Source organism: Oryzias latipes, chromosome 3 (genome assembly GCF_053564925.1).
Source record: "Oryzias latipes strain Hd-rR chromosome 3, Olatipes_Hd-rR_3.1".
In the NCBI taxonomy this organism is placed as follows: domain Eukaryota; kingdom Metazoa; phylum Chordata; class Actinopteri; order Beloniformes; family Adrianichthyidae; genus Oryzias; species Oryzias latipes.
The window spans coordinates 15,098,915-15,110,778 of record NC_136239.1 but is presented as its reverse complement, the minus strand read 5'-3'; the positions used below and the strand labels follow the sequence as shown (position 1 = coordinate 15,110,778).

The 11,864-nt window shown below is 39.2% G+C and overlaps 1 protein-coding gene across 1 annotated transcript in view; it reads left to right on the top strand.

Annotated features, from left to right (window-relative positions):
- Positions 1–865: 865 nt before the first annotated feature.
- itga11a (integrin, alpha 11a) overlaps positions 866–11,864 on the top strand; it is a 74,655-nt gene continuing 63,656 nt past the window's right edge. The window contains exons 1-2 of the mRNA XM_078944243.1: positions 866–1,016; positions 1,081–1,207. The gene's annotated coding sequence lies outside the window, so the exon portion shown is untranslated. The remainder of the gene's footprint in view (positions 1,017–1,080; positions 1,208–11,864) is intronic.

Here is an 11,864-nt window from a genome sequence, read left to right as displayed (position 1 = left end):
GACTGGCATGCATTCTTGTGTCAGGCCTGACTCGATTGTTCCAGCAGCAGATGGCAGCAGCAGCAACAATGGTTCCCTTTACCACTGGTAACTCAAAGCATAACATCCAATTAATAAAGCAAATTATAATAAAGTAAACTGAAACATGTTAATAAATTTTATGATCAAATGTGTGTTATTTTTGAAAAAGAAATCTAAAAGTATATGCAAACAAATAAAGTGAACAGATATATGTAGGGTGTGGTGCAGGAGGTTACTGCCCTGATGGTGTGGCAGCGTAGGCAGCCATCACAGGGACTGATAGAAAATTCCCTTGAGTGCAATGTCCAGCCAGCCTGCTTCAACTGCTAGAATGCGGAAGTCAATGATGTGATCGCTCACCGAACGGTTACGCTGCTTGAGGCTGAGTAACCGCCGGGTCGCTTCTTCCTGTTTGCGGGGTTGATCGAAAACGAGGCGAAATTCCCCGATGAATCTTTCGAAGGGGAGATGTGAGAGAGGATTAGCGGCTAAGAAAGCCTGGGCCCACTGGAGAGCCTTACTGCGGAGTGCATTGATCACCAGAGAGATTTTGTGTTGATCGGAATGATAATACCTGGGTGCTTTTTGGAAGATCAAACGGCATTGTAGTAGGAAACCGCTGCATGCTTCTACATCACCATAGAATGGTTCTGGCTGTGACCGGATGTTTTCCTCCGGGGAGGCGGAAGTGACGGCGATGGTGTCGCCGGAAACCGGGGACGTAGCGGCGGTGGTGGAACTAGATGCTTGGCCCGTGATCCCGGCCAGAGTTTGCGTGATGTTGTCCAGGCGGCGAAATAACTCCTGTTGGGCGGCGGACATTTGAGTAAGGGCGTCGGACTGGCGATTGAGCAACATACCTTGTTGGGTGATGGCAAGGCGGAGCCCGTCCGGGTCGGCTGAGTCAGGAGCTTGGCTAGTTCGTTCTGTCATGGTTAGCAGGCAGAGACTGACTCAATTGCTGGAACCCGGAAGGACACAAGGCAAGCAGTGAGGTACGAGGAACAGGTTTTAATGAGATTGCGTGGATGAAGCTGAGTCCCAGATTTCCTGCGGTAGGCAGCGGAGATGGTTGGAGGGTCTTGGCGGCGTCAACCGTTGAAACCAGAGGAGCGACAGGAACGTGGACAGCGAGTCGCGAGCAGCCACCAGAAGGGTCCAAGCGAAGATGGGATCCTGGGATGAGGTAAGAACAGACTGGATTTAGCATGGAACGAGGCAAACATGGAACTAGAATTTTACGAGGCCAGGAGATGCACCAAGGAAGTACAACGAACTAGCGTTGATTGCAGGTCTGTGGTCTCCTTAAGAACCTGCGGCCAGACGAGGATGAGGAGGTGCAGCTGGAGGCATCAGGTGTAGCTGATGAGGGGGAGGAGTCAGCCGGGGGCACCGTGACAGTAGCTGGTTTTAGCCATGTTTCATTAGTCACTCCAGGTTCATGTTGATCACCCACAGTTGTTTTCATTTCTTTCTTTTACCCTCAGGGTACTTAAGTGTCTGGTTTTCAGTTCTACCTAGTCAGCTTGACTTTTTGGAATGTCTTGAATTTCTTAAATATTTTAGTTTCTGTCACCAAGCCTGATCTCTAGCAGATTGGGTTCTCCACCACCAGTTTCTGACAGAATGGCCTTACCATCTTGAACCCAGTAAGAGAATTCTTAAAGAGTAAAATTTTTACAGAGTAAAAATGGGCGGCACCCACAAGGAGCGAATGGTGGTGTCTCGGATATCAAGGCGTTTTGCTTCTATGTAGGAAAATGAACTGCGAAAATAAAAAGCTTATATTCCATTAAAAAATGTGTAATTTAGTGTGCCAGAGGTAGGATGTTATCATATATATGGATATAGTTTATTCTGAAAGACTTCAGAAAAGGATGATGCAGCCCCTTTAAAGAGTAATGGTAGTTGAAAGTATGTCAACACTGTGTCATGGTTTGGGTTTCTTTGTATTGGTTTTTGCTTTCCGTTTTGGTCTCTGTCATGTTTGAGTTCTGTTTCCTGTTTTATTTTGAAAGGTTTCCTGTTTTGTCATGTTTTTGAGTTTTACTTCCTTGGTCCCAATCTGCCCTGATCATGTTCACCTGTGTCTTGTCAGTCCTGTCTGCATATAAGTCTTGTCTCTGCCTTCCTCTTGTGCTGGTCCATTAATGTCTCTCTTGTAACGTCTTTAACATCTCTTCCCTGGCTGTCATGTCCATGTCTGTCTTCTGCCATGTCTTCAAGTTTTGCCCACAGTGAGTTTAGGTTTGTTACCCTGCTCTGCAGCGCTTGTTGTTAAGTTAATAAACCCCTTGACCTGGAACCGTGTGCCCCCGTTTCTGCATTTTGGGTCCTTCCTGCTCACCGGTCCCCCCAACCTGACACACTGCAGCCAATGCTCCGGTGGTAAAGGGTTTCTTTAGTGAGCATGATATATAAATATACTGTAGCGTATTTTCAATTACAGAAGTATGTTTACATTTTGCTGCCACAGTTTTAGGCCCAAAAATTTTGACAAGATCAAAACAAAATTCACAAAAAAAACCTGTCGACCGAAACCCTCGATGGACATCTGCGCACTTCGACAAATACAAGAAACACTTATTAGATATTAGAAACACTTAGATATTACGAATGTATCATAAAAAGACCAAAATTTCACTAGTGGAAAATGTGCAAAAATAAATGGCTGTGGTGACATGGCCTTTCCTATGCATTATGGCAGGGCTGGCCAACCATGCTCAAGAGTCTCAACCCTGCCTGTTTTTCACTTCTCCCTGACCAGCTTGCTGACTCAAGTAATACCACTTCCTGATTAATTGAGCACACCTTATATAGGTAGTGAGCATCAAGCAGTCCAGTGAGGGCAGGAAAACAGGCAGGTTTGAGGCTCTTGAGGACTGGTCATCAAAGTGACCAGTCCTGCATTATGGTGTTTCCTCTTTTATGAGATTTTTGGTTTAAACTCTCAAAGTTCAAACCTTCAAAGAAAATTAAGTCCAATATTACAGAATGAAAACAAAGTTCTGCTAACAATCAGAGATTTATGTAAATGTTTGCAAGCCAAATGCATTCTGTACTGAAGACAAGACACAGGGAAAGTTGATTTACGAGGTCAACAGCTAACTAAGATGCAGAACACGATTCATTAAAAAAAGAAGCATGTAAAATTGATTTGAAAAACATCTGTGAAACAATGAGACTTCGAAAGGTTACCAATACATTGAAAGAGAAAATTTGTTTCAAATTAAACATGACATGTCCATTGTCATTACCATAGAGTAGGCCTCCAAAAGATTTCCTTTATTCCTTCATTTTTAACAATGCAATAATCTTTCCTTAGTATTCAACAACCGCAGTTTGGCCTTCGTCCATCCTCTCACTTCCTCCCTCTCTCACTTTTTCTTCTATTTCACCCCCCTCCTTTTATTCCATATTTCAGGCTGCAAACATAAAGATATAAAACTGTATTTTTTGTGAAGAATCAGCAACAAGTGGGACACACTCATGAAGTGGAACAAAATGTATTGGATATTTCAAAGTTTTTTAACAAATAAAGAACTGAAAAATTCAACCCCCTTAAGTTAATTCTTTGTAGCGCCACTTTTTGCTGTAATTACAGCTGTAAGTCGCTTGGGGTATGTCTCTATCAGTTTTGCAGATTAAGAGACTAAAATTTTGCCCACTCCTCCTTGCAAAAGAGCTCGGGCTCAGTGAGGTTGGATTGAGAGCGTTTGTGAATGGCAGTTTTCAGTTCTTTCCACAGATTCTCGATTGGATTCAGGTCTGGACTTTGAGATGGCCATTCTAACACCTGGATATGTTTTTTTGTGAACCATTCCATTGTAGATTTTGCTTTATGTTTTGGATCATTGTCTTGTTGGAAGACAAATCTATGTCCCACTCTCAGATCTTTTGCAGACTCTAAGATTCTCCACAAAGAAATTTGCAGTTTTATATCTTTATGTTTGCAGCCTGAAATGTGGCAGAAGGTTGAAAAGTTCAAGGGGGCCGAAAACTTTCACAAGGCATTATATATATATATAGATAGATAGATAGATAGATAGATAGATAGATAGATAGATAGATAGATAGATAGATAGATAGATAGATAGATAGATAGATAGATAGATAGATAGATAGATAGATAGATAGATAGATAGATAGATAGATAGATAGATAGATAGATAGGTAGATATAGATATAGATATAGATATCTATATCTATCTATATATCTATATAAATCTATATCTATATAGATATAGATAGATAGATAGATAGATAGATAGATAGATAGATAGATAGATAGATAGATAGATAGATAGATAGATAGATAGATAGATAGATAGATAGATAGATAAATATCTATATATAGATATCTAGATAGATATCTAGTTATCTATATATAGATATATACATATATATATATATATATATATATATATATATATATATATATAGTGAGTCAGAAGATTAATAACCTCTTATTGCAAAAATAACAATTTTCTAACACAACAGGGCTTCAGCTCTTATCTGTTTGCTCAGCTATTGGACAAGTTGAGAAAAGGAAAAATGTATTTAACAACTAAAACTACAGTAGCAATCTTCTCTAGAAAATCTTCTGAGCACTGATACAGTAGATCCACAGGGTAAGACATTGGTAAGAATTCAAGTAGTCATCACACAGTAATCTTGGTTGCGTGTGAAATACATATATTAGTTTCCAGAAACAAAGGCATCTTCTTAGGTCACATAGATCCTCCAAAGATACAGTTACAGCATGAGACAACTAAAGACAGCCAATTACCTCACAGCTAAAATCACTGTATGTGTTTTGCAGAAGAACTGCAGGGAATTTGCACCATGACCTTAAAACCACAGCTTTTCTCCCAGCTTCCTTTCTGGCACTTCATCTCTCCTCATGCAGATCGGCTCATAGCGGATATTGCTTTACTGGTTGGTTTTATCCTCCCTACGCTGAATGATAATTTAATACAGTCAGTAAAAGAAAAGACCTTGGTTTGAATCTTTAACCATGATTAATGGAGCATGCAAACCATTCAACACTTTGATTTTAATTAAGATTAATTTTGAACATAACATTATCCGGGACCATCTCTGCTCTCCATGGGCAACCATCTGTTTTAGTTTTTATGATATATTTAAAGACAAATGCTTTTTTTTGTCATTAATAAACACCTTTCTCTAAACAGTTAACATGACAAGCCTACCTCCCCGTGAAAGGAGCTGACAAAACCATCAAATAATAAAAAAAAAAAAACATGAAATAGCTTTATGTGTCTGAATGTTTGCATGAACAGCCCCTGTTGTCAGAACAGAATGACTGAGCTCTGAATTGACAAACCATCTGTAACATTAATAAATAGCATCTTGTTTGCCTCAGGTTTCCTTCTGGTTGACATCACTTTTAGCAACACTTTCTGCAGGTTAATGGTTTATGCAGGGCTCCTTGCTCTGTGGGTTGTAAACTCTGCCTGAGGTCCTCACAATGAATGACTGAAGCCAACAACAGAAACCTGGAACCACAGCATGTATCAAGAAGTTCCTTGGAGAACTGTGAGTGGGAGCTCTGCTACCAAAAAAGCGTGCATTGTTTTCCATGGTTTCCGCTGTACTTGGCTGTTTTATGAATGGAAAGTAACATCTCTGTGGGCAACAACACCAAGCATAATTTCTGAATGTTTGAAAGTCCACCTTCAACAACTATTTTAGGCAGTAGCGGAGAGCTGGATTTTACCTCCGAAACAGGACTTTGTATAAATTGTCTTTTATCAACAGATAGAGACTTAACATTTAGGAGTGAGAAATAATTTGAGATTGTTTCTGATGAGTCATCTGTTGGGGTGGGGGGGTACAGATGTCAGCATCCCTGCTTGGCATTCTTAGCAGAGGTATTGAGAATCTGACCAGCATGAACCATTCTAGATCAGTTGATGTTAACCTGGATAGCTCTAATATTACAAGCCTAATACAAGCCATTTTTGTTGCACCGTTAATGGTAGGTTGGAGTTTTGAGGGCATGTAAGTTAGCAAAAGATGGATGATGGAACATGAAAGCAGGCCTACTGCCCACCAACAGTCCCGCCCACAACTCAAAGCGTGCATTTCCAATAAACTCCTGCTGCTCCACAGTAACTATGTCCTAGCAAATGATAAATGTTTTTTTCTACCTTACAGTGACCCACCAATCTTAACTGCACCTTTTTTTACACATACTCTTCCCCCCACCACACGATACACTCACGTACACACACATTTGCTTCACAAGGAATGTGGTGGCCAGTGATCTTCTGTCCTCTACCTCATCCCTCATTCACAACTTTGGCAGCCATGGTGCAGGGGTAGGGTAGTTGACTTCTGTTCAGAAGGTTTGATTTCCGTCCATGTGTTGAAGTGTCCTTGAGCAAGACACTGAACATCACATTGCTTCTGGTGGTTCTAAGTTTACAGCGGTGCCTCCATCAGGGTGTGTGTGTGTGCATGGGTGAATGGGACTGTGACTATAAAGCCCTTTGGGCCTTCGAGGAAGGTAGAAAAGTGCTGTACAAGTATATGCAATTGATTTTTACCATTTATAACATGGTCCAAGTTTTTCATTCACAGCACAAACTTTAAGTCCAGGATTTCTTTGTAAGCAGACAAACTAATTTGTGCCAGAGTTTGAAATAAGAGCAATCACAGCAACCAAATAAGCCATAAATATATTTATATATTTATATATTTAGAGAACAGGAGGAACCCTAGAACTCCCCGGATCTATTGTGTGCAAAAATATAAAAAAAAAATACATGTAAGTGTCTTGTGAAGGCCAAAAAAGGAGATAGTTGTTATCAGAAAACTAGAGGCAGTAACCCCCAAACTGGAGGAGTGGCTACTGTAGATCCACGGAAAGACCTCATAAATCTCAGTCAAGAAAAGTTCAGTGCTAGGAACAGCTAAGACACAGCGCAGGACCCTCAACTTCTCAGGCCTCTGATAAAGGAACTGTTCACACAACAGTGAATATCATTAACAAAGTCCTAACCCTCTACTTATCAATCTTTTTCAACCAACGTTCCTTAAGTTTGATCGAATATCTTGACTTTGTTATAATCTTCTTCTAAAATTGTGATTAAAGCAGTGTAAGAAAATGTCACAGAGCTTGGGTGTGTACGTCTGCAAGGCGTTTGAACCTTCAGCTATTAGCAGACCTGCTCAAAATCTTTATGACAAATGCACCCAAAAGTAATTTTTTAGAAAAGCAGAACGTTATTGACAAAAATCTAAGACAAAATCAAAAAAATTACATAGATGTCCTGAAAATGGGTTACAGTAAACAAAAGGACGATCTCATGAAGATTTATCTATGGCGGGTTGGAGTTAACTCAGGAATGTTACGAATGTTCGGAATACTCTCACAAACCAGGCTGTTTAGGTGATCCTTACACAAAAACAGCTGAAGAGCTCAAACACAATTCATGCAGGCATCAACAACACTTTGACTTGTGCGTTCATCACCATGACAAACTTTGAAAGTATGTAGAGCAGATGTGCATTTGTGACATAACACATTCAGAAAGCATATGATTTGGTTAGCTTCAAAAGGATGAGACTAAAAAAAATAAATAGCAAGTATGCGCCACTTTTTCTATCCCCCTTCGCTTCATCGCTGATGAAGCATGCAAGCAGTTCAGCGCAATAGCTTTTGAGACCATTAGAACCTTTGACAGTTCTTCTTTTGTCAGTCTCAACAATGTTAGAATAAATCAGGGTCAGAACAAAAAGGAATCGTGCTTCTTTACTGAACACATCCCCCTGCACGCACATCTTCTGCTGTTTTTTTCCCTCAGAAGATGTGCGTGCATATGGAGTTCTGGTTTTCTGTGGTACGTGAAAATTTATTTGTCCCACTGAGCCTAGGTCTTACCATGAACAGGTGTGGGGTTACTCCACCATCTGTTCCCTTCAGAGATGAATCTAGATCCTATTATTTATCTACAGTTTAATGTGGAAGGCCAAATTCTACAAATTCTGAAATCCAACAGAGGTTAACTTATTGAATAAGTCTAGAGCCATTATTCATCAGTTATAAAAAGCCTACATAGACAATATAGTTAGAACTTTTTTCAAAAAGCATTTTATCTTATGTTTATCTTTTTAAACATGCTTTATAATGTTTTATCCTGTTTTATGTGGTTGCAATTTGGACTTTTAGGGACTTTGTGTTTTTTTCTTTCTGTAAAAAGTGTAATAAATAATATTAAATAAACTATTCCTGCTTGCTTTAGGAGAAAGAAAGTGTAATTTCTTTTGTGCAAATCAAAAACACATTTTACTGTGTCAAGTAGCTCTGAAAAAAAACAGTTTTGGGGTTCAAGTATTTGTTTTAAACAAATGTTGTCTTGTATGTAATTTGTTTCCAAGAAAACTCTGGAATTTACTTTACTCTTGCTCTACTGACTCTTAAGCAATGACGTTTAGACAGAAGCAGCTCAGATGCATGCCAAAATCCCCACAAACCAGCCTTGGAGGTCTTAGGCTTGACCACAGTGTAATAGGTGATAGATGCAGGGTCTCGATGAGAGGCACGCACCAAGCATGAACTCCAATGACGTTTGACTGTTTGCTTTTCTACGTGGAATCTCAGGGGACCAGTCAATTCTAGCCAGAGGAGACACACGAGCGTCACACTAAAAACGTACAATTCAGAGATGGTAGAGGTAATTGCTTGCAGTTGTGAGTGTTGGAGAAAAGGTCAAGGAAGTGCAGCTCCTGTGCAGGTTTGGTTTCAAGCTGCATGTCACTTCAGGTACACTATGTACAATCATGATAAAAATGGAAAAGAAATGGTTAAGGTCAATAAATTGATAAATATGGGCTTTTGCCTCAGTTTCTTTTAACCTCTGACTAATATATGAGCAGTGATTCAATCTCAGAATTTACATGGTAATTTGGGTCAGCATTGGAAAAAACTGCCTACCAACCCTTTCCCCTTTAAAGCCCCCCCTGATCTTTTTTCGATCTATGTTCAAGCGTTCCCAGTGTTTTTTTAAATTGTGATTCAACGGTTTTTAGTGAAAAATCAAACAAATCTGTGCAATCTTCTAATTCACCGCTGAGTTAAGGGGAGGGACTATTGGCGCACAATCCCCATCATCCATTTGTCTACACTCTCTTCCGCTAGCTTACAGCCCTTCACAACCCCAACCTAACATTACTGGTGCAACAAAAAATGCAGGCAATATTGGAGGCTCTGTTATCGTGAGAAGTTTCAGCACACACTTCCTTGAAACTTGTGACTTGTGGTTGCATTGTAATGAAATAAAGGACTGTGATTGCAAATTCGGGGGAATGTCTATTGGAGCCAAGGATGTGAATTTCAAATTTTTTCATCAGCATGTATTCATTCCGCACCACTCTCATAGTGACGCATGGTTAAGCCAGACCAGTTTCCTCTTTCCAATCCCCTAACCTCCCAATAAACAGATAAATAAAAGGAGGAAAGAAGAGTTTTTGACAGCCTCTCAAACCTTTTACAAAGCAAAGACATTGTTTCTCTGGGAACGCTGTTGCTGATGAGAAGGAAAATACTTGAATTTCAAACGCATACATTGCTGTGCCGAGCACAGGAATCAAATCATGATAAAATCTTGAACACAGAAGATTTATAAACACACCAACCCATTTTCTTATCATCTTTCATATATTTTTCCTCTGAAGCAAAAACTTGTGCTAACATAGTTGGGATCAAGAAGTCACTTTTTTACCACTGCAGTAGCTGAAAGTTGCCTCTTTAAAAAGCTTGTGGTATTCACATGTCTGTATTTGGCTTCCTTGGTATGGCATATTATTGTTACATTGTTTTTAAGCCAGTTCACTGGTTTTTGTGGGTTAGAGAGCTTGTCCTGGCAGCATGGATGCAGCTTTAAGTAGTTTTCGAGATCAATTTCTGACAATTTCTCAGTTCCATATTTTCCACACTATAGGGAACACTGGATTATAAGGGTCTCGGTCAATAAATGGTGCATTATCTAAAATGTTATCATATAAGCTATATTGTCAAAAGTACTGGCTCAGCGGTACTATGGGGCCAAAATTAAGTCCTTAAAAACAACCCCAACCACCAAATTTTACACTCGGCACAAGGCAGTCCGAAATGTACCGTTCTCCTGGAAACCTCCTAACCCAGACCCCATAACCAATCCATCAGATTGCCAGATGGAAAAGCGTGATTCATCACTCAAGAGAACTGCTCTTAAGTCCAGTGGCGGCGTGCTTTAAACCACTGCATCCGTCGCTTTGCATTGCACTTGGTGATGTTTGGCTTGAATGTAGCTGTAATTCAATGAGCTCCTGAGAGCGGCCCATTCTTTCACAATTTTTTGTAAAAATAGTCTGCATGCCTGAATCATTGATTTTATTCACCTGTGCCCAGGCCAAGTGATTAGAACACCTGATTCTAATCATTTGATTGGGTGTGCAAATACTGCTGGTAATATTGTGTATAAACTACAAAAAGCATTAAGTGAGACAAAATGAGTCAGAGATAAGTCTGCAAGTCAGTCAGACTTTATTAACTACATTCCCAGTAATTCTAGCACTTGTTCGTAACACGCTTAGCAGAGTTACCTTAACAATATGTGTAATAACCACCATTGTTTGCAACACGAAAAAAAGCGTTAGCCAACCCCCAACCTTGTTTGTAACATAAAGAAATAGACTGATAGCGGTAAAACAAATGTTACTTTTTAGTTTAGTGTCACAAACAGCAAATCACCTATTCAAACGTGGAAAAAATGCTTATTGTCAGGGGTCCAACATTTTAGCCAAGCATATAAGAATAAAAATTAGTGACGGAAAAGAAAAAATGTAATAAGAAATAAAAATATGATAATATAAGAATTTGATGGTAATATTAGTGGAAAATGTTAGTATATAAGTCAATAAACTCAAACAACATATACTCAGATGTGTATCCATATACGAGTCCCAAACAGGGAGAAATAAAAGACACAGCATTAAGTTGACAATGATTGCAACATCAGTTTTCTTTTAAATATGTATATTGTAGCAGACTGTTTGACATTATTGTCTAAATTATTCAAAATTTGTGGACCTTTAGTGCAGACAGAAAAGCTGATACATTGTAACTTCCTATATTTCCCTTTTAGCATATGGTTTCCCCTGATGTTAAGGTGATGAAAAGGTGAAAAAAGTGGTTTGAGGTCACACAAACGACCGTTTGATTTGTTAACAACACTGTACATTGTGCATGCCTTATGACATGTATTCAGTTCCGGTATCTCAAGGAGGCTGTATCTGTGAAAGAGAGGATCTGTTGGAGAATTTGGCATCGACCAGGTTATTGCTCTTATGTCTTTCTTTTGTGTTGTCTGAAGCTTTTGCAAAGGTAGAAAAGGTGTTATTCCATATGCAATCACAATAATTCAGGTGAGGTTCAAACAGGGATCTATAAAAGGTTAGCAGTACGTCTGTTGGGAGCATGTGTCGAATCTTATAAAATAAACCAACAAATTTGGATTATTTTTTGACTAGTTCATCTATGTGTTTCTTGAAATGTAATAATTGATCTATATAAATTCCGAGAACTCATATTGAGTCCACCTATTGTATAGATTGTCCATCTATGTTTAGTTTAATTTCCTAAAAATGAGTTTGTGACTAGATGGGTAGAATGTGATAAAAAAGGTTTTGCTAGTGTTTAAATACAATGTATTGCATTTAGACCAAGTGTCTATCTTTACTAGTTGTTCAGTTAGGAATTCTTCTAGCAGGTCTATATTTAAATGTGAAACGAATAAACTAGTATCATCTGCGAAAAGTAGTTTGTGGATGTCTCC